Source organism: Capricornis sumatraensis, chromosome 16 (assembly GCF_032405125.1).
Source record: "Capricornis sumatraensis isolate serow.1 chromosome 16, serow.2, whole genome shotgun sequence".
Classification (NCBI taxonomy): domain Eukaryota; kingdom Metazoa; phylum Chordata; class Mammalia; order Artiodactyla; family Bovidae; genus Capricornis; species Capricornis sumatraensis.
This window is the reverse complement of record NC_091084.1, coordinates 40,675,167-40,698,202: the sequence shown is the minus strand read 5'-3', so window position 1 is coordinate 40,698,202 and position 23,036 is coordinate 40,675,167.

The window sequence follows — 23,036 nt, the reverse complement described above, 5'->3', positions numbered from 1 at the left end:
TTATGAATCAAGAACTATTATCTATTTTATGGGTAAAATTAAGTGATTTGCCCAAGGTCACATACGTATAAAGTGGTAGAGTTGCAGTTGAAATGGGAAATTGGGGGAAGTGACTCCAGATTCTGTGTGTTTTGTCCTACTCCAACTTTAGTCTAAGGAGCTTTCTCTTTCTCCAATCTTTCCTTTTTCCTTTCTTACCCTTCTCTTCTCACTGGTGTCTCAAGGGAACTTCTCTCCCCCATTTCCATAATCAGGTTATAGAGTCACTCAAAAAGGAACACAAATCTGGGAAAATAGCATTTAGCCTCACTAATAAGCAAAGAAATGCAAATTAAAATGAGAATGGTATTAACTCAGGCAAAATTGTTTAAAATAAGAATACCCAAGTCTATAGGGAAGCAGGTCCCATTTCCTGTGACAATGTAAGCTGGCACAGCCCTTTGGCAGGAAATTTGCACTAGATAGTAACAGTTACAAAAGGGCAATTCCACTTAACAGTCACTTATTCATTTAGCACACAGCAATAGAGCTGCTTGGGAATTCATCATAACGCCATGATGGAAATTACTTTCTTCTCTTGGGAGTTCTGCTTAAGAAGGGGTTGTAGGCTACTATTTACTCTTCTCCAACCATCTGTCAGTTTAGTATCTCTCCCCTGGGGCTGGCTCAGCTTCAGGGTTGCACTCAACACCCCAGCCACTAGGATGCTGTGTCTACAGAGGGGATCCAGGTGGAGCAGGGGCTCATTTGTCCACCAAGGATACTACTTAAAATAAAAAGTAGTCCCTTCCTGATGTGGACAGCCAGCATGAAGAAACTCTGTCGGCCTTCCAGTAGACCACTCAGCTCTCTAAAGTGTGTCAGCCTAGCTTTGTCACCTGTCCTGGCTTCCTGCGGACCAGCCATCCCATCACTCCTGCCTCAGAGGATACTGCTGTCTCCTTTACGTCCTCACTCTATTCCTTCTGGAAGGAGGGGCCAACCATTTTGTTCCAGAGACTCTTTCTTCATCACCCCAGGCCGAAGCCCAACTCCCTTCTCAGCAGCCTGGAAGTCCTGAGCAAATAAATCTGTGGTCATGACCTTTCCCTGTAGTCTCTGTAGAGCAGGTCAGCTCCATTCTTGATGCCCTGCAGGTCTTGGGCAGCATGCTTTTAAACCTGAGTGCTGTTAGCTCTGACTGCAGTGGGGGCAGGGGGCAGTGAAGGAGAGCAGGGGCAGAGGCAGGAAGCATTCTCCTGCCCTCTCCATTGCCTGCTATTGATTTTCTCCTGCTCTCGCTCTTCCACTGCCCCGTAAAGAAGCCAAAGTAGTAAAGCTGTCAGGACATTTTCTAAAAGATGTGCTGAATGGAAATGTCGTTAGTACCTCTTAAACAAAGAGGGGCAGGCTGGTTGTTGCTGTGGGCTGTGAGTGGAGGATGGGTTTGGAGAGACATCGCATGGGCAATGGTGTGGCTGTTGATGGTCCTAGAGATGAGGAGGACATTGGAGCCCCAGAGGGCTAATTCTCTCCCCGACTAAGAAGCGCAACTCACAGGGGAGATGCTGTGCTGCTTCCATTTCCCAGGGCTGAACTCAGACCTCAGGGAGTCTCACACATTAATGCATCACAACACAACCATACATCAAAGTTTCCATCCCTCCTTGGTTTGCATCCCCAGCCCAGAAAAGAGAGACAGCTCAGAGACCTGGAGGTATTTATAACTTACGGAATCTGTGCACCGTGAGAACACTGTCATCCACCTACGTTGGTTGCAGGATGTTGGAAAATGTTTTGTTTGCTCTGACAATCTCAGATCAAGATCTGTCTCTGCCATTGACTGGCTCTGTGGCTTCAGGCAAGGTGCATGAGCATTCTGAGCTCTACATTCCTTGTCCTTCAAAACGAGGATACTAATACCTACTTGTGGGGCTATGATAATATAATCTGCTGCATGCTAAGTAGCTTCAGTTGTGTCTGACTCTTTGTGACCCCATGGAATGTAGCCTGCCAGGCTCCTCTGTCCATGCAGATTCTCCAGGCAAGAATACTGGAGTAGGTTACCATTTCCTCCTCCAGAGGATCTTCCCAACCCAGGGATGGAACCGGAGTTTCTTAGGTCTCCTGCATTGGCCTAAAGAGATGCATTAGCAGGAGGGTTCTGCATTGACAGGAGGGTTCTCTGCAACTAGCACCACCTGGGAAGCCCTTGATAATAGCTGAATCCTATAAAAGAATCTAGTCTAATGCCTTGAACATATGTACTCAGTAAATCCTTCCTTTGCCTCTTTTTTATAGTTTCTATTGGAGTATAGTTGCTTAACAATGTTGTGTTAGTTTCTTCTTTGCAGCAAAGTGAATCAGCTCTATGTATTCACATATCCCCCCTTTTTTAAAAAAATTTTCTTCGCATTTAGGTGACCACAGAGCATTGAATAGAGTTCCCTGTGTTGCAGAGTAGGTTCTCATTAGTCATCTGTTTAATATACAGTAGTGTATACCTTTGCCTCTTCTTCAGTCATTCGCCAGAGTAATTAACCCAATCTTGGCATGGCCCTTTATGTTTTAACATAAGGCCCTTTTGGTCTTACGAGCCAAAGAAGGACCATACAGACCGAAATAAAACTCCATTCCCTCAATTCCAGTACCTTCTTCTGAGTAAAGAAAGCTAGTGCTCAGGAGTAACAGGGAGAATTCTGGGCTTGACCAGTAGATGAGGGACAGGTGAGAAAGAGCCAGGCCAAGCTTACCTCTAACTAGAAAGAGTCCCTGAGTGGGGAGGCTAGGAGGGAAAGGATAAGTGCATGAACATGATGGGTCTCTGGAGAAGGGGCTTGTTTATCCTTCAGTCAGACTGAGCTCAGGGTAGGTTATATGCTCCAGGGAACTGGAGGAAATGGAGAGAGGGAACCCCCAGTCTTGTTTCCTGGGTGGAACCCAAAAGATCTCAGAGAGGAAACAGCTGCCTAGTGTATTGGAGAGGGCCTCAAACAGTCATCACCTGACTCCCACAGCCCAGTGGGAGTAGCAGTGATGGAATAATTAAGTGAGTTACAAAGGGACAGAAAAGTAGCTGCTGGTGGCCAGACCGCAAGGCGGCTGCATGGATCTTTCATTGAAGAGCCAGAACAGCCCACAAATGCCATCATGGAGAGGTGAAAACCCAGGTCGGACTTTCAGGAAGTGGGGTAAGAGAGGCAACTAAAAATTAAATTTAAATTTCTATCATCCAGGAAGAAGGGGTGGGGGAGGTTCTACAAAGTGATGCTGAGTTCAGCCAAACTGAGTTTTGTAAACTGAGGTTTACATCCATCGAACAACTAGTGTACTTCTGGGAGATCTGGATGAGATCTGGAGAAAGGATGTCCAGGAAGAAGGGGACTGGCAGACCATGACAGGAATGGCTCCAGGGAATTAGGCTTCCCTCATCTTTCCTCCCACCCCGGTTGACTCCCTGTGACTTTCTCACATCTACAGACCTTAGCAAATGTGAGGAAAACTGAAGCTTGGGCTTGCACATTGGTGCATGCCTCCTCTCTCGCAGCCTTTGGAACCCATCTACCAAACAAAGCCCAGGCTAGCCTTCTGGAGGTGGTGGCCTCAGTCGACAGCCAGCACCAACATGAGGGAAGCCCTCTCAGACCATCCCATTTACAGAAGGCTGCCACCACAGGAACGCAGCTGCATGAAGTGACCCCCAGGCAAAGCCAACATGGAACCACCCACCTGCACCCAGCCTAATTCACTGACCCATAAAATCATGGGTAATTAAAACGGTGGACTGCCATACTATGTGGTAGTTGGTTAATACAGCAAGCCACTTTTATATATTTTGATATAAAAGATCACTAACACAGGGGCACGCCAGGAAAATATTTCAATGAGATGTGTGATACTGAGCCCCAATCAGGAAACCTCAATACAAATGAATTTGCCAAGAAACCTATATAACAGCGTATTTTAAACCTAGAAACTTATATTTCATTTGATTTCCCACCCTGACCCTGTGAAGTGAGGTTTATTATAGGTGAGATAATTCAAGCCCAAAGAATTGTGTCAAAAGCTCCTGGTTTTCCATTGAGTACAATTTTTGTTGTAAGAATGTGCCCCCAAATCATAGTAAAAGCAGCAGCCCACGGTTGCATTTACCACAAGGGTCGAATCACACACTTCGATGGGACCCAGCATGCATAATCATTACGTCCCCTTTCCTTTCTTGTTAGAACATTCTAAGACCCAGTCCCAAACCTGCAGCCTACCTACCACAGGCCCCTCCTCTTTCCAAATCAAACACAAGAGTCAGAGGGAAGAAAGAGGGAGGGAGAGAGCCTTTGTAACACCCGTGGGTGCGAGCAGAAAATCACCATGGTGCTCAGCGGCCTTGTCAGGGACAAAGGCATTCAGTTCCCCTCTGTTTGGACAGCTGAGGCCGGGCCCCTTCTCTCTCTCCAGCACATTTGCCAGGAGAGACCCAGGCTGAATCCTAATCCCAGCAGTCAGAGGGGGCTTCTCAGGGAAGATTTTCAACAGCAAATAGGTGAACATTCTCTAATGGCCGAATACTGTCTTCCAGGAAAATTTCAGAAAAATTTTGGCTCTATTTCCCATCACTCCTGGTTCGCCTGCCGCCCCTCCCCCCCAATCAGACAAAGAAATCAGAATGATGTAAAAGCTGAGTATGTGCTAAGGAGGGAGGAGGAAGAAATGTCTCTAAAAAAATCGTTTAATTCACAGAGTTTCAGATGGGGAGATTCTCCTGGACCTTGGAAGACATTAAAAAGGCAGATCTCTGGCGAGGGAGATCGCTTCTCCAGAGGGGTTCTGACCCAGCCTGTTGGCCCCTGGGAGAGGCTGGAGGCTGTAAGGCAGCAGAGGTCAGGGGTCAGCACATGTAGCTCTCTGTAGCTGTGCTGAAAATGCTGCGTCTCCTGCCCCACCCTAAACTCCGAGAAGAGATTTCAAGTGCAGAATGAGATGGAGAATTCTAGCTCTCTGACTTACAGGGGGATCACCTTGGCTGTCATCTATAAAATACACACAGAAATTCATGCCTTGCTGTGGAGTTGTGAGAATGACATAGAATTAACTGGGTAAGTGTCTGGTGTGGCTTCCGTATATCTTAGCTGCTCCCGCACTGGCATTCACAGTAGGTGATCAGTGAATGTCAGTTCTTCCTAATCTTTCCACCTGTGTATTTAACTGAACTGGTGAATGGCAGTCAGGTTACAATTTTTATTTTGTCCAAAAAGGCAGGAACTCTTTATTTTGTTTATAGAAGGGAGGAACTCCTTGCTTTGCATTTCTTTAAAGAAAAAAGTCTTTCCAAAGACTGCTGGGGTCCTCTGCTAAAGGAGAAAAATCCAGTCCATCCCTCTGGTGTGGACTCAGCTCACTGCCTACCTGACATCCATTTCTCCCCATTTCTCTACCTTCTTTTTACTCCCTCCTGCCTTATAGAGCCTATCTTCATACAGATTTTCTGCTCCTCCCTGGCCATAGGTTTTAAGGAAAGTAGCTCCCACCCCAGCTCCAAGAGAAGAATCTGTTCTAAACCAGAGTTTCTCCCCGACAACACTATCGGTATTTTGTTTTAATTGGGGGATAAATTGCTTTCTGAGGTTGTGTTGGTTTCTGCCATCCAACAACATGCATCCGTCACCCATAAATCTCCTCTCTCCCGAGTCTCCCTCCACCCCTCTAGGGTATCGTAGAGCACCAGCTCCCCTGTGTTATGGAGCAGCTTCCCATGAGCTCTCTGTTTTACACAGGGTGGTGCACATACTAATAGGTCAGTGTTACTCTCTCAACACATCCCACCCTCTCCTTCCCTGTCTGTGTCTACAAGTCTGTTCTCTACGTCTGTGTCACTAATGATATTTTAAATTGGATACTTCTTTCTTGTGGTAGAGGCTGACTTATGCATTGTAGGATGGTTTAGCAGCATCCCTGGCTTCTACTTACTAGATGCCAGCAACCCTCTCCCCACTCATGACAATCAGATATGTCTTAAAACATTGCCAATGTCGCCTGGTGGGCAGGGGAAGGAGGCACAAAATTATTCACAAAACTAGGGGTCTAAGTTGATCAGAGAGGTCCCATTACCCCTGCCAGTGTTTAATTTAGACATTGGTATGTGATACATTTCTGGTCGATAGAACTGAGAGGAAGTTTGCCAAGGCTTCTGAAAAGGTTTTTTGCTCACTCTTAAAAGAGACTCATGGAATAGATAACTTCTCATTCTGCTGGGCGTTTTGGGGTCTGGTTATAATGACCAGAATGGTAGTGGCCATCTTGCAATCATGAAAAACTAGCCTGAAACCAAAGACTACTCACCAAAAAAATAGACGTTTGAATTTGAGTCCTTGATGATGGCAATGAACTTCTGGGTTAAACCTGGAGTTTACTTCCTGTTATGAGAGATCATGCATTTGCTCATTCAACACATTGCCTACTATGTATGCAACTGCTATTGTCCTAGCAACTGGGGCCAGAGCAGTGAACAAGATGGATAGATTTCCTGCACTTAGGAAACTTACATTCTAGTGAACTTAGTGCTTAAACTGATTTGAGATTCTCTATCACTTGTTTCCAAAGGCAACCAAATTAGTACACCTACCAGATGCTAAAACTCTAAGCATCATTTCAGCCTTCAATGATATGCAGGAGGTTTTTTGTTTCTTCTGTCTGATTCCTATCTCCTTCTCTACACAGACCATTCCAAACCTTCTACACCTTCCTCAGGCCTCTGACCACCAATGGCATCAACTTGGCTATTGAGCTCCTAACTTCCTGTTGGGCCCCATAACGCTTTGTGCAAACCAACTTTGTTGCATGTGTTCCACAATGTTGGATTGTCTGTTGATTTATCTTTGGAGGCTCTGAATGCAGAAGAGTAGCTGGCTGGACTTAAGAGAAGGAGTCAAAGTTCTGAGCAATACAGAGAAGCCTCAAGGGGAGACGCTCTGATATAACGTAGACTGAAGTCCTGATGGCTTTCTACTTTCCTTTTCCAGTTCTCTTGACTTCTTGCTACATCTTAAGAGAAGGAAACCTTTTTCTTGAACCAGCCTTAAGACTATCTCTGTTTCAGGGATCAGCAAACTATGATCTGAGAGTCAAATCCAATCTCCTGCCTCAGAAGCCAAGAATGGTTTTGGTGTCCTTAAATGGTTGAAAAAAGTCAAAAGAAGAGCTGTTTCATGAAAATTATACATGAAATTCAAGTTTCAGCGTCCATCAGCAAAGCTTTATTGGGACACAGCCACACTCACTAGCTTATTTGTTGTCTGTCGCTGCTTTCATGCTAATGATGGCAGAGTTGAGTTGTTGTGATGGAGACCATACAACCTATAAAGCTGAAAATACTCATTACCTGAAAAGGTTTGTCATTCCCTGCTCTATTTCACACAACAAAAAGAGACCTGATTAATACATGTATTTTCTGAAATTAGAGATTATGAGGACCTTTAATATACACTAATAAGTCATTTATTGTATTTCTGATTGGATTTGAGGGAACCATCCTCTGCTCCTAGAAAACTAGTTAGAAGGCAAAAGCAGAGAAGGAATTTGGATTCAGCCTGGCAGAGAGATGGCTCACCCAGGAAATAATAAATTCAGGCAATTGCTTCTGTTGTCAATTGTTTTCCAAATACATCCTGCTAAGGCTCCCCAGTGTTTCTGAATAGTGAATGTGACTACACAAATATGGCCAAGAGGTGCAGTCAGTCCAGTCTGTACATATAGCACAAACAAAACCCCAAGCCGTGCCTGCACTCTGAATGACTGAGAACTCCCTGTTGTATTTCCATGGTTGATTGAATTCATTAGTTTGTTCATATCTTAGATGCTTTCATTCCATCTGCAAACATATATCGGGAATTGTGTAAGAAAGTTTGGAGACCAAACTGAGCAGAGACGTGCAAGAAATGTCAAGATTAACAAAACAGACTTTTTCTTCTTTCTGGAAGGATAATGAGGGCAGGGCTCGGTGTTTGTGGCTGAAGGAGGAGTAGGGAGGCAAGTGGACGACAGAGAGAAAATGGAGCTTGGCTTCCGTCTTTGTCTATGAGCATGCTGTTTGGGCTGGAGAGGGTGAAACCAATATTGGCATAAGAGATCTGAAGTCCAGAAAATGTATTGGAAAACTGAACTGCTCCAAATGAGGCTAAGTTTCCTGGACTAAATAAATTACATACCTGGGCATGAAGACAAGTTGCCAACAAGATCACTGGCATGCTGATGGTGGAATTGTGCAGAATTCAGTGGTACTGGAAACCAGAAAATTGTCAGAGAGCATCTTGATTCTGCTTCTTGGAAGAAGATGGAATCTTCAAGCTCTAGAGTGGTAGTGTGCATTTGGTCAGAATCCCAAGATAGATGTATCACTAGGAAGCACATTTGTCTGTTAGAATCAAAACCCTTAAAGGCTAGCTTAACCAATTTAGAAGCCTATTTTTCTCATTCCATGAGCAGTCCTGGGCAGGCATCAGTTTAGCTGCTCAAGGATATCAGTACTTACTCTCTGAGATTCACCTGGTCTTTCCCTTACTGTCCCCTCATGGTCCCAAGATGGCTGTTCCATGACTGGCATAAGTTTCTGTGTACCAGGCAGAAAGAAGGGGAAGATGAGCAAATCGATGCCACCATCTGTTCCAGCTCAACCCTTTAAGGGGCTTTCCCCCAAAACTCTACCCAGCAACTTGCACCTATATCTCATGGGTCATAGCGTGTCAGATGGTCCACCAGTATCTGAAACAAGTGGAGAATGTAGTTTTTTTTTTAGTTGGGTATGTTACTCCCTTCCTCTCAAAAGACCAGGGATTGGTCAATAAAGGAGAGAAGGGTACTAGTTACAGTATTAGTTTCTCCAACAAGAATTTTCTAAGAAACAAGTTTAAACATTAAAAAAAAAAAGTTGATTACTAGGTACTACCATGAGTTTGCAAAGAAATTTCCAAGCATATAACTCTTCTCTAATGAGTTTGTTAGTAAGCTGATAGAAAAAGGAAAGATGAGACATGTAGCAAATGCATTCATCATCAGCAAGGCATTTAATGAAGTCTCTTGTAACATCCTTATAGATAATAAGGAGAAATATGGATGGTGTGACAGCAGAGTAAGGTAGATTTACAACTGGTTGGAAGACTCAAAAGACTACTAATGAATAGTTCATGCCAGCTCTCTAAGCAATAGCTTGTAGGACTGTGTTGTATTTATTCTAATTAGTATCAGACTTATTAATAATAATAGTATTTATAACTGACAGAAGATCCAGTCCTTGTCCCAGTCATGCTTCACATTAATTTCTGGGATGAGGGTCTAGCAGACCTATATATAGTCCACAGACTTGATGGTGTAAATCTGGATGATAGAGTAAGAATCCAAAATTATGCATGTTGCCTGGAATGGTGGACTAAATAAGGTTTTCGTTGTTTAGTCACTAAGTCATGTCCAACTCTTTTGCGACCTTATGGACTATAGCCTGCCAGGTTCCTCTGTCCATAGGATTTCCCAGGGAAGAATGCTGGAAATTTCCTCCTCCAGGGGATCTTCCTGACTCAGGGATCGAACCCAGGTCTTCTGTGTCTCCTGCGTTGGCAGGCAGATTCTTTATCACTGAGCCACCTGGGAAGATACAGAGCCACCAGGGAAGCCCCTAAATAATCTTAGCTATCATTTATTAAATATCTTCTGCCTGCCAAATAGGACACTAAATGTTTTCCATAGATACTCTCATCCTGTGAAGAGTTCTGCAAAGTAGGTCTTCTTATCCTTTTCATTTTACAGATGAAAAAAACCAAGACTCCAAGAAGTTGAGTCACTTGCCTAATGCCACAGAGCTGGAAGTGAAAGAATTAGTCTTATCCTGGCATACTTACCTTCAAAACCTATTGTATTTTCCCTGTGTAATTCTGTTTTTCTATGCAAGTAAATGTAAACAGAACTGCATTTCAAGACCAAGCACGAGATAGGTAAGAAATAGGTTGGGGGAGGAAGCAAGTAAGAAAGGATTTGGAGATTTTATTTGGCGGAAAGGTGTATGTGGATGTTTTTAACTTACTTGGAAATGCATCAAACAAATAAAAAGCACTGGTGGACTGGTAGGGTGATAGATAGGATTCCCTGGTAGCTCAGCTGGTAAAGAATCTGACTGCAATGCAGGAGATCCCAGTTCAGTTCCTGGGTTGGGAAGATCCCCTGGAGAAGGGAACAGCTACCCACTCCAGTATACTGGCCTAGAGAATTCCATGGACTGTATAGATGGATTTGTGCTAAAGCAAGCGTAGTAAGATGTTCGGTGTGGAATCTAGTCATGTATATATGGATGTTAACTGTAAAATTCTTTCAACATTTTTGTATGTTTGAAAATTTTCCTAATGAAATGAGGGGGGAAATCAATGTAAATTAATAGCATGATGTGGGCACATTTAGATAGGGAGGATAGATTCTCTTCTTGGATAGCACAGCCAGACCTTAAATTCCATATTCAGTTTGAGTGCCAGCCTTTCTGTGTTTGTGACAAGCTGTAATATGCTCCAGGGAGAAAGAAGAGGGGGATTATGGGGTTCAGAAACTGTGTCTAACCTGGAAAAGAGAGGAAAAGAGTACAACATGGTAATTCTCAGAATATGCTTTGAAAGCTATGTATTAGTTACCTATTGATGTGTAACAAACTATATCAAAACTCAGTGGCTTAAAACAACATTTATTATTTTATGGTTTCTGTAGGTTGCAAATTCAGAAGTGGCTCTATCTTGGGATCTCTTATGAGGTTACAAGCAGAATGTCAGTAGGGGCTGCAGTCATCTGAAGGCTTGACTGGGGTTAGAAGATTCACTTCCAAGACAGCTCATTCATAGAGCAGGAGGTTTCTGTTCCTGTTTTGTAGGCCTCTCCATAGGGTTGTATGAGTGTCTTGATGCTATGGCAACTAACATCACCCAGAATGAGCTATTAAGAGAGCAAGGACAAGTCCTTTCAGGACCTCATCTCTGAAACCACACTCCATAACTTCTGTTATGTCTAGTCATTAGGAGTGAGTCTTATTGCCATGGACAGAGGAGACTGGTGGGCTACAGTCCATGGGATCACAAAGAGTCAGACACAACTGTCAGACTGTCACTTCTAACACTTAGAAGTGAGTCACAGGGTCCAGCTCACCCTTAAAGGGAGGGAAATTAAACCCTCCCTTGTGAAGAAAGAAATATCAAAAAATGTGCTGCCATATTTAAAAATCACCATAGTCTGCTTCTTGGAAGAGACTTAAGCTTGTTCTATAAGGATCCTAGGGAAGTAGTTCTTATTTCAATAGAAAGAAAGTTTTCCTAATAGAGTTGTCTAAAAGAATGGGAAGGAGTTTTTCTTGACTTGAGAGATCCAAAAAGAATCTGAGCAGTTAACTGGAGCGGTGACATTCATTCTTTTATTCATCAAGTATCCCTAGAACATTTACTTAGAGTCGCATTATGTGGAAGAGCTGTCGATACAATAGTGGGCAGAACAGGTGGGCTGCCTGCACTCATGAGGTTTACACTGTCCTAAGAGAATGAACAAGCACATCAAATAATTACAGTTTGTGATGAGTGTTATGAAGGCAAAAAATAACTAGGCTACTGTAATATCAACTAAAGTTGTAGGGAGATAATTGATTTATAGGGTTCATAAAAGAAAGAAATGCTTGAACAAGAGCATCCTATAGATTCCTTCCAGTTATGATGGTGGCCACTCATCCATTCCTTCATCTATTTTTCTTTATTCATTCAACAGACAGTGAGTGTATACTATGTGCGGGGCACCAGGCAAGGTAAAAGCAATACCAAGTAAACAGTGGTGCCTTTTAAGGAGCTTGGGGTCTTGTGAGAGGCAACAAGATGCACACACAGATAGTGGTCCCGTGGGATAAGTGCTGCAGGAGTTATACACACAGAGCCTGCTGCACACAGGAGTGATAACCCTGCCTGGGGTGTTGGTGAAAGCTTCTCAGAGATGCCATTTGAGCTATGTTTTTAAGGACAAGGAACAAGACTGACAATTAGCATAAGAACCTTTCTAAAAGGTCAGCATCCCAGATACCAGGACTTATTAAGAAGATAGAAGGAATAGAGACAAAACTGAAATGTAAGTTTAATGAGTTAATGGAGCTTGATGAATGAGTGCACTCTGTATTCTGGCTTTCATATCACTGCATTAAATGCACTGGGTTGACAGAGAACATCATTTCACGTTTGAATCTTCTCAAGAGAAACTCCAATACCACAGGCTCAGCACAGCTCTGCTCCTCTCACAGCAACTTCCCTCGTGGTTCCCTGCTACAGACCTTCTGCTCCAGACCAGATAGCCCCCTCACCACTGCGCCAGTGCTCCATGCTCCTATAGTCAGCGCTGCTCAGGGTGCCTTTCTCCCTCATCCCTCTAAATCCGAGCCTCTTCATCAACTCTCACTGTTTGCCCACGGATTCCTCCCCCTGTGCAAGGAACACAGAGATCATCTGTCTTGGTTCTTAATTGGCCCTGAAATGTGTCTTGCAGATCTTTGTGGGCTCTCAAATAGATTGTGACTGTGGATGAAACCAATCACCTAATTTCTCTATGCCTCAGTTTACTCATCTGCAAAATGGAGGTAATAAATTCACCCAGATTGTTACGAGGATTATATGAGTCCATACATGTGGAGCATTTAGGTCACCACTGCCTGACTCACTGTAAGCACATTACGACTGTCCACTGTGATTATTATAGGACAGGTGTGCCCTCCTGTCCTTCAGGGATCTGATAAAGGGCTGAAAATTGTCAATGTCGCCACAGTCTGATGAATGAATAAAATGTGTTCTATTCTTACTCCCTCTTAATGCTCAGACCAACAGACATGGTTCCAATTTTCTAAGAGAAATAATTTGGAGCTGAATTATGTTCTGGGGACTTTTTTCCTAGGTCCTAGCTCTTTGGGCTCTGCATACAAAGTAACAGTTGGATGCAGCTTATTTAGAACCACAGCCCAATCCATAAACCTGACACTTCAGCAATTATATTTTCCAGGTTGGAAGAGGTGCAAAACTTGGGCCACAGCTAATTGGAAGACAAAGTCTTTTTTTTTTTAAATTTGTAGCACATGGAAACTTCATTATGGTGGGAGGAGGAGGGGAACATCTTTTCTTCTGCCCTGTTTTGGTTACTCTTATGTATTCCCTTATGCCTTAAATACCCTTTCTGGCAACTTCTGTCATCTTCTGTCACAATCTGTTGTCATTAACTGTGTCTCCTTCCCTCTCCTTCCCACTTGTCTTCCTCATGTCAATAGGCTATAAGGATGTGAATCCATTCTCTCCTCTATTTTTTTCTCTCAATTATTTTCTCCAGTCTAGTCTTATATGTGAGCAGAGGAGCTGCCAGTCTGCAAGCCCTGGAAACCCCCCAAGACCATGGGTACCTGCTAGGTTAAAGAGTCTAGAATCCACTTCTTTGGTTCATCCTAGGACACCATTGTGAATATCCACACATGTCATTTGATGAGCCTCATAGAGGACACAAGAAGATTATTCTTTCCATTAGCATGCTAGCAAGGGTATCAAATTGATCTGTTGGTTTGGAAATCGGAGCACGAAACCGAGAGAGAGCAACACAGGACAGCCAAGTTTTGAGAATCTTTCACATGGAACTTTGGACACAAAACCCTAACAACTCCCAGGCCCCCAGCTCCCATCAGTCATCTGGGCTGGAGACCTGTTGCCTCTGATAGTCTGCTGTACATCCCCCGTTGAAAGACCTCTTGTTATTGTTGTTGTTCAGTCACTAAGTCATGTCCCACTCAGACTCCATGGACTGCAGGATGCCAGGCTTCCCTGTCCTTCAGTCTCCGGAGTTTGCTCAGACTTGTATCCATTGCATCAATGATGCCATCCAGCCATCTCATCCTCTGCTGTCCCCTTCTCCTCCTGCCCTCCATCTTTCCCAGCACCAGAGTCTTTTCCAATGAGTTGGCTTTTCGTATCAGGTGGCCAAAGTATTAGAGCTTCAGCTTTAGCATCAGTCCGTCCAGTGAATATTCAGGGTTGTTTCCTTTCGGATGTACTGGTTTGATCTCCTTGCAGTCCAAGGGACTCTCAAGAGTCTTCCCCAGCACCACAGTTCAAAAGCATCAATTCTTTGGTCCTCACCCTTCTTTATGGTCCAACTCTCACATCCATACGTGACTACTGGAAAAATCATAGCTTTGACTATACAGACCTTTGTTGACAAAGTGTGTCTCTGTTTTTTAATATGCTGTCTAGGTCTGTCATATCTTTTCTTCCAAGGAGCAAGCATCTTTTAATTTCATGGCTGCAGTCAATGTCTGCAGTGATTTTGGAGCCCAAGAAAATAAAGTCTGTCACTTTCCCCACGTTGTACCTATCTGTTTGCCATGAAGTGATGGAATTGGACATTAGTTTTTTGAATCTTGAGTTTCAAGTCAGTCTTTTCTTGAATTTATATCATCTCATACCATCCCCTACCCTTACCAGCCCATGGTTTCCCTTCTTGAATTCATTCTCTCAGGAAATTATACTACCACTGACATCCTTCACATGGCCTGTGTGAGAGCCCTCATAGTCATCCCTGACTCCCTTCTCCTCTCCTGCACATCACCGTGTACCTAGTCCTGTTCACCCTACCTCCTCAACAACACTTTGTGTCATTCCTTCCTGTCCAGCTGCTTTAGCCATGGCCCTCCTCTGGACTGATGTTAAAGCCTTTTAGCATATGTCCCTGCCCCTAAACTCTCACCAACCATCCATCTTTATCTGGTGCCACTGAAAAGGTCATTCTGTCACCCCAAGGACACATCCTGCCTTTTCACACCTCTCTGTCTTTGTACTGGCTGTTCCCTCAGCTAAAATGCCTATTCCTGTTGTCCAACTGGTAAGTCCTTATCTATCTTTCAAGGAGGTGTTGAGTGGCTTTTCAAATGTTACCTTTTCCTGGGCTCTCACCCCAAGCAGAATTAGTCACTCTGCTCCGTGCTTTCAATAATACTATCTGGTTTTTCATCTTAGAAATATCTGCTTTATCTGTCTCTGCAGCTTTTTGAAGGCAGGAATTTTGTGTTGTCTCTGTATAACTTTCCTCCCAGTTAATCAATAAATGTTTGTTGAATGAAAAGGTTGAATTTCATAAAAATTCATTAAACACATAGTTCATGCAGACACATTATTCTAAACACAGTGGATTGGTGTTTGACTCATTATTCAGTGACTTTCTCAAAGAGCAAACAATCTAGTCTGCCATAGACCCAGGAGGTGACCTTAGGAGTGCCTTACTGAATATTGCTGCACGTTCAGTTTACTGTCACCAGGTGGCAGTAGAGTGCCATGGTCATATGGTCCAAATGCTGAAGTTTCAGAGCTTCCAAAAGGTGGCTGCACTTGGTCTGGGTTGCCAGATTTATAGCAAGCAAGCCACAGGGGAAATGTGGTCTGTGTCCACGTTTTGGAGATGACTGGATTTTCAAGACTTTGTGCTTGGGAGCTGCCCACAGCTGTACCTGGCATAGATGGTATTGCATTCATACATGTTACCCTCTCTAATTAGAAAGCCAAAGCAGAGAGACTGAGACATCTCCAAACTGGGACCAGGTCTACATCTTAGAAGAGCCCCACCCCATAAACACACACTGTGTGCTTCTCTTTAACTTCTTCCAGTGATGAACTTCCATTCAGCTATACAATGACAGGGACCTTACTGATGGCTTTTGTCTACTTCAGTTCACACAAAGGCTATGATGAGGAGGTCTTATGTGACCTCTGTTGGAACAGTTTCAATAAAGACTCATGAGCTGTTGCCAAAGTTCCCTGCAAGGAAAAATGAATGGAAGCTGAGAGAGCAGAGACAGCAAGGAAGAACAACTCTTTTGAAAGTCTGGCTCTGAGGCATATTGAGAGAATAGCTGGCGAGGGCAAGGAGGGCAGTGAAAGGTCCAGAGTCACCTCAACCCGGTCCTCTGCTCCTACCCGCATCCCAGATGGGGAAGACTCACCCAGGTCTGCAAGCTGAGAATGTGGACAGAAAGGGAAACTGAGCTATGGGCGAGCCAGGCAGAGGGTCATAACCAGATAAGTGTTCAGCAGAAGGCAGGAGAGAATGAGGACAGAGGGTGAGTCTTGGAAGAACGGAAGAGTGAAATCCCTTCGTTTAAGGCAAGAAGTGAACTTGGGTTTCACCAGAGTTTGGTTTGATGATAGAGGAGACAGCAGTTTGAGGAAATTCATGCCTAAAGTCCTTTCTTTGAGGGTAGAATAAGAGACCAGGTTATCCCCCAAAGAGTGAGAATAGCAAGGGTGATACAACAGGCCTAAAACATAACAAGGACTAGAAGAAAGAGAGAAAGCACTGTGAAGAATAGGAAAGGAAACTGATTAAGAACTTTGGTTGAGAGTCAAATTCATGAGTTTGTAGAACAGCAATTAGAAGAGTTACCGTGTTTTTTTTGCAGCAGAATTCAGAAGTCGGGGATAGTTCCATTGTTCTTCTTAGTTGATCTTCAAAAATAAAAAGGGCGACCTAATGAAGCACATTGGTGAGGATATGGTTAAAATGGTTAAGTACGATGTCCACATTGGACAGGGAAGGAACTGCCAACAAGATGTGCTGGGAAAATCAGAACTGGCTAAGCAGTTGGAGGTCTCAGTGACGTAGAGGGGTCAAGCACGGGAGTGATGCAATGGGACCGCTGAGAGTGGAATGAAAGAGGACCATTGGGAGCCATTATTTCCAAAACTGAGGATACTTCTGCAGGGGAGGGCTGCTGATATGGAAGGACCCAAGCTCTCTTGAATAGAGGGGGTCAGAGGGATGGCTGAGTGTCATTAAAGACTTTCTAGTTTCTAAAAACGATAGCATGCGTGAGGATGGGCTGGAAGCCAATGAGCCACTTGCAGAGTTCTTTGTGGCTGCAGGGAGTGACCTGAGGCTATAGCTGATGGAGGTAGGATGACAGAGGATGGAGTGTAAATTCGATATTGCGAGCTTTCAAGTGAGAGGGACTTTTGAAGGCTCTTCTAGGATGCTGATCTGGATGAAGCAGTGAAAAATAGGTAAGGTGCTACAAGAGAGTAGAAGGAAAGGTAAAACTGAATGACCAAAGAACCGGAGAGATCAGGTGAATGGAAGGACTCATACCTTGGGTAGAATTGTAGGACAGATCCAGTGAACGTCAGAATTCCAAAGGTAGCGTAATTATATACAATTTGACTAATGCTTGGAACATAACAGGTGCTGGATAAATCTCTCTTCAGTTAATATTTTTTGCTTTTAGAATTTTAAAAAGTTGTATTTTTATATTCACTGTCCATAACTTGGACTCAGCTTCCTGTGGACAGCTTCTGGACTTTTCTTCATGACAGATCACAGATAGGTTGTTCAGTACAATTCAGCTTTCTTTGTTCATTGTCCATTTACTTTCTTTTTCTAAAAACACCTTTCCATAAAATTTCCGAGTATACCTCTATGAGTTATAGGAACAAAGACATTACATTTCTGGATTCTCGTTCTATATTAATAACAATACTAATTTCTTTTGTGAATCACTTTGAAGTTTATAAATTGTTAACTCAGTTACTTGTTTATTTCTCAAAACCCCAGGCAGTAGGCAGGGTAGGTATTACTATTTCCCAGTTTGTACATAAGCAGTTTAGACAGGAACCGTGAGCTCCCAAGACCACTCAGCTTCACAGCCAGAACGTGGGAAAGCCAGAAGGAAGCCTTACATCTCAAGTGTGAGTTATAAGCTGCGGTTCCCTAAACAGCAGTTTAAATTTGTTCAAAGTGCAGATTCAATAGGTCTGGGATGGGGTTTTGGAATTTGCATTTGAGAGCAAACATTTGATGCTGTGTTTCAATGACCATACTCAGAAAAACAATAATCTAGAAACTTCTTTTTCCCTTCTCTCTTAGAAAAAAAAAAAAAAAAAGAGGCTGATCTCACCTCTTACCAATCAAAGGAGTTTTTTCTCTTTTTTTTCTCTCTCAGAGAAGTGGAGCCCCTAGCTCTTCTCTTCTGTGACCTACCCACACACACTGATAAAGTTAATTATCTGCCCTGGCTAAATGACTTTCCCTAGCAACACCCTAGCAACTAACATCAGCTCTGCCTTAGGCTACAAAACTGGAAAGAGATTTCTTGAAGTCCAGTGTATTTTACAACAGAACGAAACATCTGAACAGGAAATTAAACAGAAAGTAAACTGGATTCCTTGCTAGGAGATGAGACATAGGCATACGAGACAGTTCACAACAATCTACTGAACGGAATACTCAAAGTAAGAAACTTTCTTCTCACAAGTTCTACTGAAGTCTGGAGGAGAGACTGCAAGACTTCATCCCATGGAGGAGAAGAGAATTTCAATGGGCAGAAGAAGGGAAGACATCGTAGGTGATGGGAAAGCTATAAACAAAGTTTGCCAATTCCGAAAGTGGGGAATAGAGGGGATCCAGCTGGGAAGCACTGAGAGCTCAGTCTGGAATCTATGACCAGATCATGGAGGGCCTTGAAGTTCACTTGAAGAACCTGGGCTGCATCAGAGGGTCCTGGGAGGCTGTTATTCACAGAACAGATACTTGTGGAGCCGGGGACCATGATGTGCATGGAGGACACAGTGGTGAGCCCCAGAGACAGTCCCAGCCCTTATGGATACTGGACTCTAGAGATGCAGACAGACAGTGAACAAACACCAAATGTAAAAGTCAAACATTAAAGTGACTATATGATTATAACACAACACTTCCCTGGTGGCTGGTAAAGAATCTGCCTGCAATGTGGGAGACCTAGATTCGATCCCTGGGTTGGAAAGATCCCCTGGAGAAGGGAAGATAATTATAAAGCTTGAGAATATTAAGAGGAAGATACCAAGTTCCAGGAGAGCATATAAAGAGGGGCAGGACCTATTCAGGGAAATCTGAAAGGACTTCTCTGGGGAAGCAGTTTTGCACTGAGATCTGAAGGATGCGTAGAAGTTGGCTGGGAGAGGATGGGGGGTGGGAAAGATGAAAGCACTGGGTTCTAGGCAGAGAGAACCACACAGACCAAAGTGCATAAAGCTGAAAAGCCATGGTGGCCAGAGATCATGAAAGAAGGGGCGCAGGGCCCTGAGAGGCAGATCAGGCAGGGCCACAGAGGCCACAGTAAAGATTCTTTGTTTTGAGAGCCCCGAAAAGCCAGTGGAAAAGGATTGTAACTGAGGGATTGATATTCTAGTTTGCCTTTTAAAAAGGATCACTCAGACTTCAGTTCAGAAGATGCACTGGAGGAGAGAAAGAGTAGACATGGGCAGCCCAGGTAGGAGGCTGAGAGATGATGACAGCTCAGACTGGTGTGGTGCCAGAGGAGATGGCAAAAAATGGACACATCTTGGAGGGAATTGGAAACCAGTGACTTGCTGATGGATTGAATCTGTGGAGAGAGAACAGTGGTCTGACCGGCCAGTAGAGCTGGGTTAGGGAAGTTTAGCTTTGGTGGAGGAACTGCAGCTCCATGGGCTGCTTGGAGCCTGCTGTAGTAGCCCCAACACTGGGGTGACCACTGTGTAGAGGAAAGAACCCCATTTTGATGTTGGTGAGGCCTGTTTTGAATCCTGGTTCTTTTATGCCTTATTAGCTTTGGTATCCAGACAGTAAGGGGCTTCCCTGATAGTTCAGTTGGTAAAGAATCCACCTGCAATGCTGGAGACCCCGGTTCAATTCCTGGGTTGGAAAGATCTGCTGGTAAATGGATAGGCTACCCACTCCAGTATTCTTGGGCTTCCCTGTGGCTCAGCTGGTAAAGAATCCACCTGCAATGGAAGAGACCTGGATTGGATCCCTGGGTTGGGAAGATCCCCTGGAGAAGGGAATGGCTACCCACTCCAACAGTCCATGGAGTCACAAAGAGTTGGACACAGCTGAGCGACTTTCACTTTCACCAGACAGTAAACTCTATAGGAAAACAGGGGCTTCCTTGGTGGCTCAGCGGTAAAGAACCTACCTGCCAATGCAGGAGAGGCAGATTCAATCCCTGGGTCAGGAAGATCCCCTGGAGCAGGCAATGGCAACCCACTCCAGCATGTTTGCCTGGGAAATCCCATGGACAGAGGAGCCTGGTAGCTACAGTCCAAGGGGTTGCAAAAGAGTAAGACACCACCTAGCGACTAAACAACAGCAATCTGAAAAATAGCAGAGGGGATGGGGCCTCCTACCTCACGCAGTTTTCCTGTCACTGTTGAATGAGAAGTTAAACTATTCTGTCCCTCCCTGCTCCATTTCCGCCCACCTCCATGTTAGATTTGAATATGCTGATTTAGATGAAAAGACTTTCAAGAACACATAATTGAGCTATCGGATGTAAAATAAGCTCCATGAAGACAGGAGCCACATTTTATTTATTTTCGTAGTTTCCTGTCCTCTGAGGTGAGATTGGCTACACTCTCCTGAACAACTTAGTTTGCAGTGTTTATGTCACCATTATAATTGGAAAAGATTCCTGTAACTATGTATTTACAATATCGGCCTCTCCCCTAGATTGTAAAATCCACAAAGGCAAGTAAATTGCCCCAGGAGAGAGCACGTGGAGCACATTGGACATGAATGAATGAATGAATTTTTGTTCCCTCTGGAGTCCACTACTCAGCACAGAGTTGGCCCCAAATCTGAACTCAAGGACAGCTTGCAGGGTGCATGGGACTGTGCACCGTGGAGTCTACGTGAAACCTGAGCCAGTCCAGCCACAGTGGAGATAATTCACTCAGGACACAGAAGTGAATTTGAATGTCAACTCTGTAAAGGAAGGCTGCTAGCTGGAGCAGGTGCTGCCAAGGGTCAAGGAGAGTCAGGCTGAGAAAAGAGCATAATTGGCTTCTGCCAAGGGGCACTGCCAGAGGACCTCTGAGAGAAGGTGCCCTCTTAATCGTGGCAGGGAGAGTCCAACACATGGATTAGGGGCAGGCGAGGAGGAATGGAGGCCTCCGATGCAGATGGCTCCTCTGGGCTGTTTGTTAGTGATGTCAAAGAGAAAAACTTGACCTGGAAAGCAAGGAAGATTGCTTTTTAAATGCAGGCTCTTGAGGTGTGTTGACAGCCCAGGGGAAGGAGAGGGTGCTTAACCAAAGCTTCTGAGAGTGCTTAGGATGCTTGAGCACACTGAGGGCAGGCAGAGGCATTACTGGCATCCCCAGGACAGACTTGATCACCATTAGTGTGATACCCAGGGCCAGGCCCACCTGTTGAGCCTGGGGGTGGAGGTCAGGCCCAGTATTCTGTATGCCTCATTTCTTTTAGCTCTCAGTTCAGTTCAGTTCAGTCACTCAGTCGTGTCCGAATCTGCGACCCCATGGACTGCAGCACGCCAGGCTTCCCTGTCCATCACCAACTCCCAGAGTTTGCTCAAACTCATGTCCATTGAGTCTGTGATGCCATCCAACCATCTCATCCTCTGTTGTCCCCTTCTCCTCCTGCCTTGGGAATGGATGCCATGATCTTAGTTTTCTGAATGATGAGAATGTTAAATGTCATTTAGCTCTAGCACCCTCTAGAGAAAGGCTATATTAGCCCATAGCTGTACATGCACCCTTTCTGAGCAGGAATCTGAAGCTTGGAGAGGTTAAATAACTTGCTCAAGTCTCACAGTGGGTGAGTGGCAGGACTAATTTTTTGTTTGCTTTTTAATTGGAAGATGATTGCTTTATAATATTGTATTGGTTTCTGCCATACATCAACATGAATCAGCCATAGGTATATATATGTCCCCTCCCTCCTGAACCTCCTTCCCACCTCCCACCCCATTCCATTCCTCTAGGCTGCCACAGCACCAGGTTGACTCCCTGTGTAATACAGCAGACTCCCACTGGCTGGCTATTTTGCATATGGTAATGTATCTGTTTCAGTGGTGCTCTCTCAATTCATCCCACTCTCTCCTTCCCCCATGTGTCTACAAGTCTGCTCTCTATGTCTGCATCTCCATTGCTGTCCTGAAAACAGGTTCATCAGTACCATCTTTCTAGATCCCTTAGATATATTTGTTAATATATGATATTTGTTTTCTCCATCTGACTTACTTCACGCTGTATAATAGGCTCTAGGACTAATGTTTGATTCAGGTCTGTCCCCAAGGAAACACTGGGTGAGATTCTTGCACCTGGCTTTCTCTGTCTGGCTTTGGGGTTGGTGCCTGAGGCTCTGGCCAATGAGCACTCAGGCTCAATTCCTCTCCAAACATCTGTCACTGGGGACTGGGAACCTAAACTGAAGTCTAAGCCAAGAAAACACAAGCTTTTCTTTGAAACTTTCAAAATCTCTTTCCAGGGCTCTATGAGGACTCCCCTGGGCTCTAGGCACTTTTGTCTTTGTGGGCTTCTTCCTTCATAAAACAACAGTAAACATTATACTTTATGACTGTGTAAATCAAAATATAAACAAATTAGTATTATATGGTAAAATATTTTATTAGCTCTAACTGTATTTTTTTCTTTTGATTTTAAAGAGACTATTTTCAGGAATTGCCAAAAGTATTACAAGCCGTAGCACTGTGCCTACAGGGGCCAATGGATGAATCATTTTTGCTCCTTTCCATCCATCAGTCTGACCTGTTCCATCACGCTATGAGAAGGGCAATAAATTCAGATAGCCATGGCATCTGACCCTGTATTAACTGGTCAAAAGCCTCAGTTTGCTCCTGTGTAAAATGAATGAAAGTAATGTCGCATTTATTCTGTGCAGTGAGATTGGAGAAGGTGAGCAGATGTAAGTAAACCTCCCAGAATATGGCCAGGCACAGAGGTGAATGATAGTTGCTAGTTGGGTCCGACCCTTTGCAGCTCCAAGGACTGTAGCCTGCCAGGCTCCTCTGTCAATGGAATTCTCCCAGCAAGAATACAGGAGTGGATTGCCATTTCCTTTTACAGGAGATTTTCCAGGGGTCGAACACAGGTCTCCTGCATTGCAGGCAGATTCTTCACCATCTGAGCCACCAGGGAAGCCTACTATTAAGAGAGATTTGTAAGTATAAAGACAGGTCAACTTAAAAAGTATCAGTAGATACATGCTTGACTTTA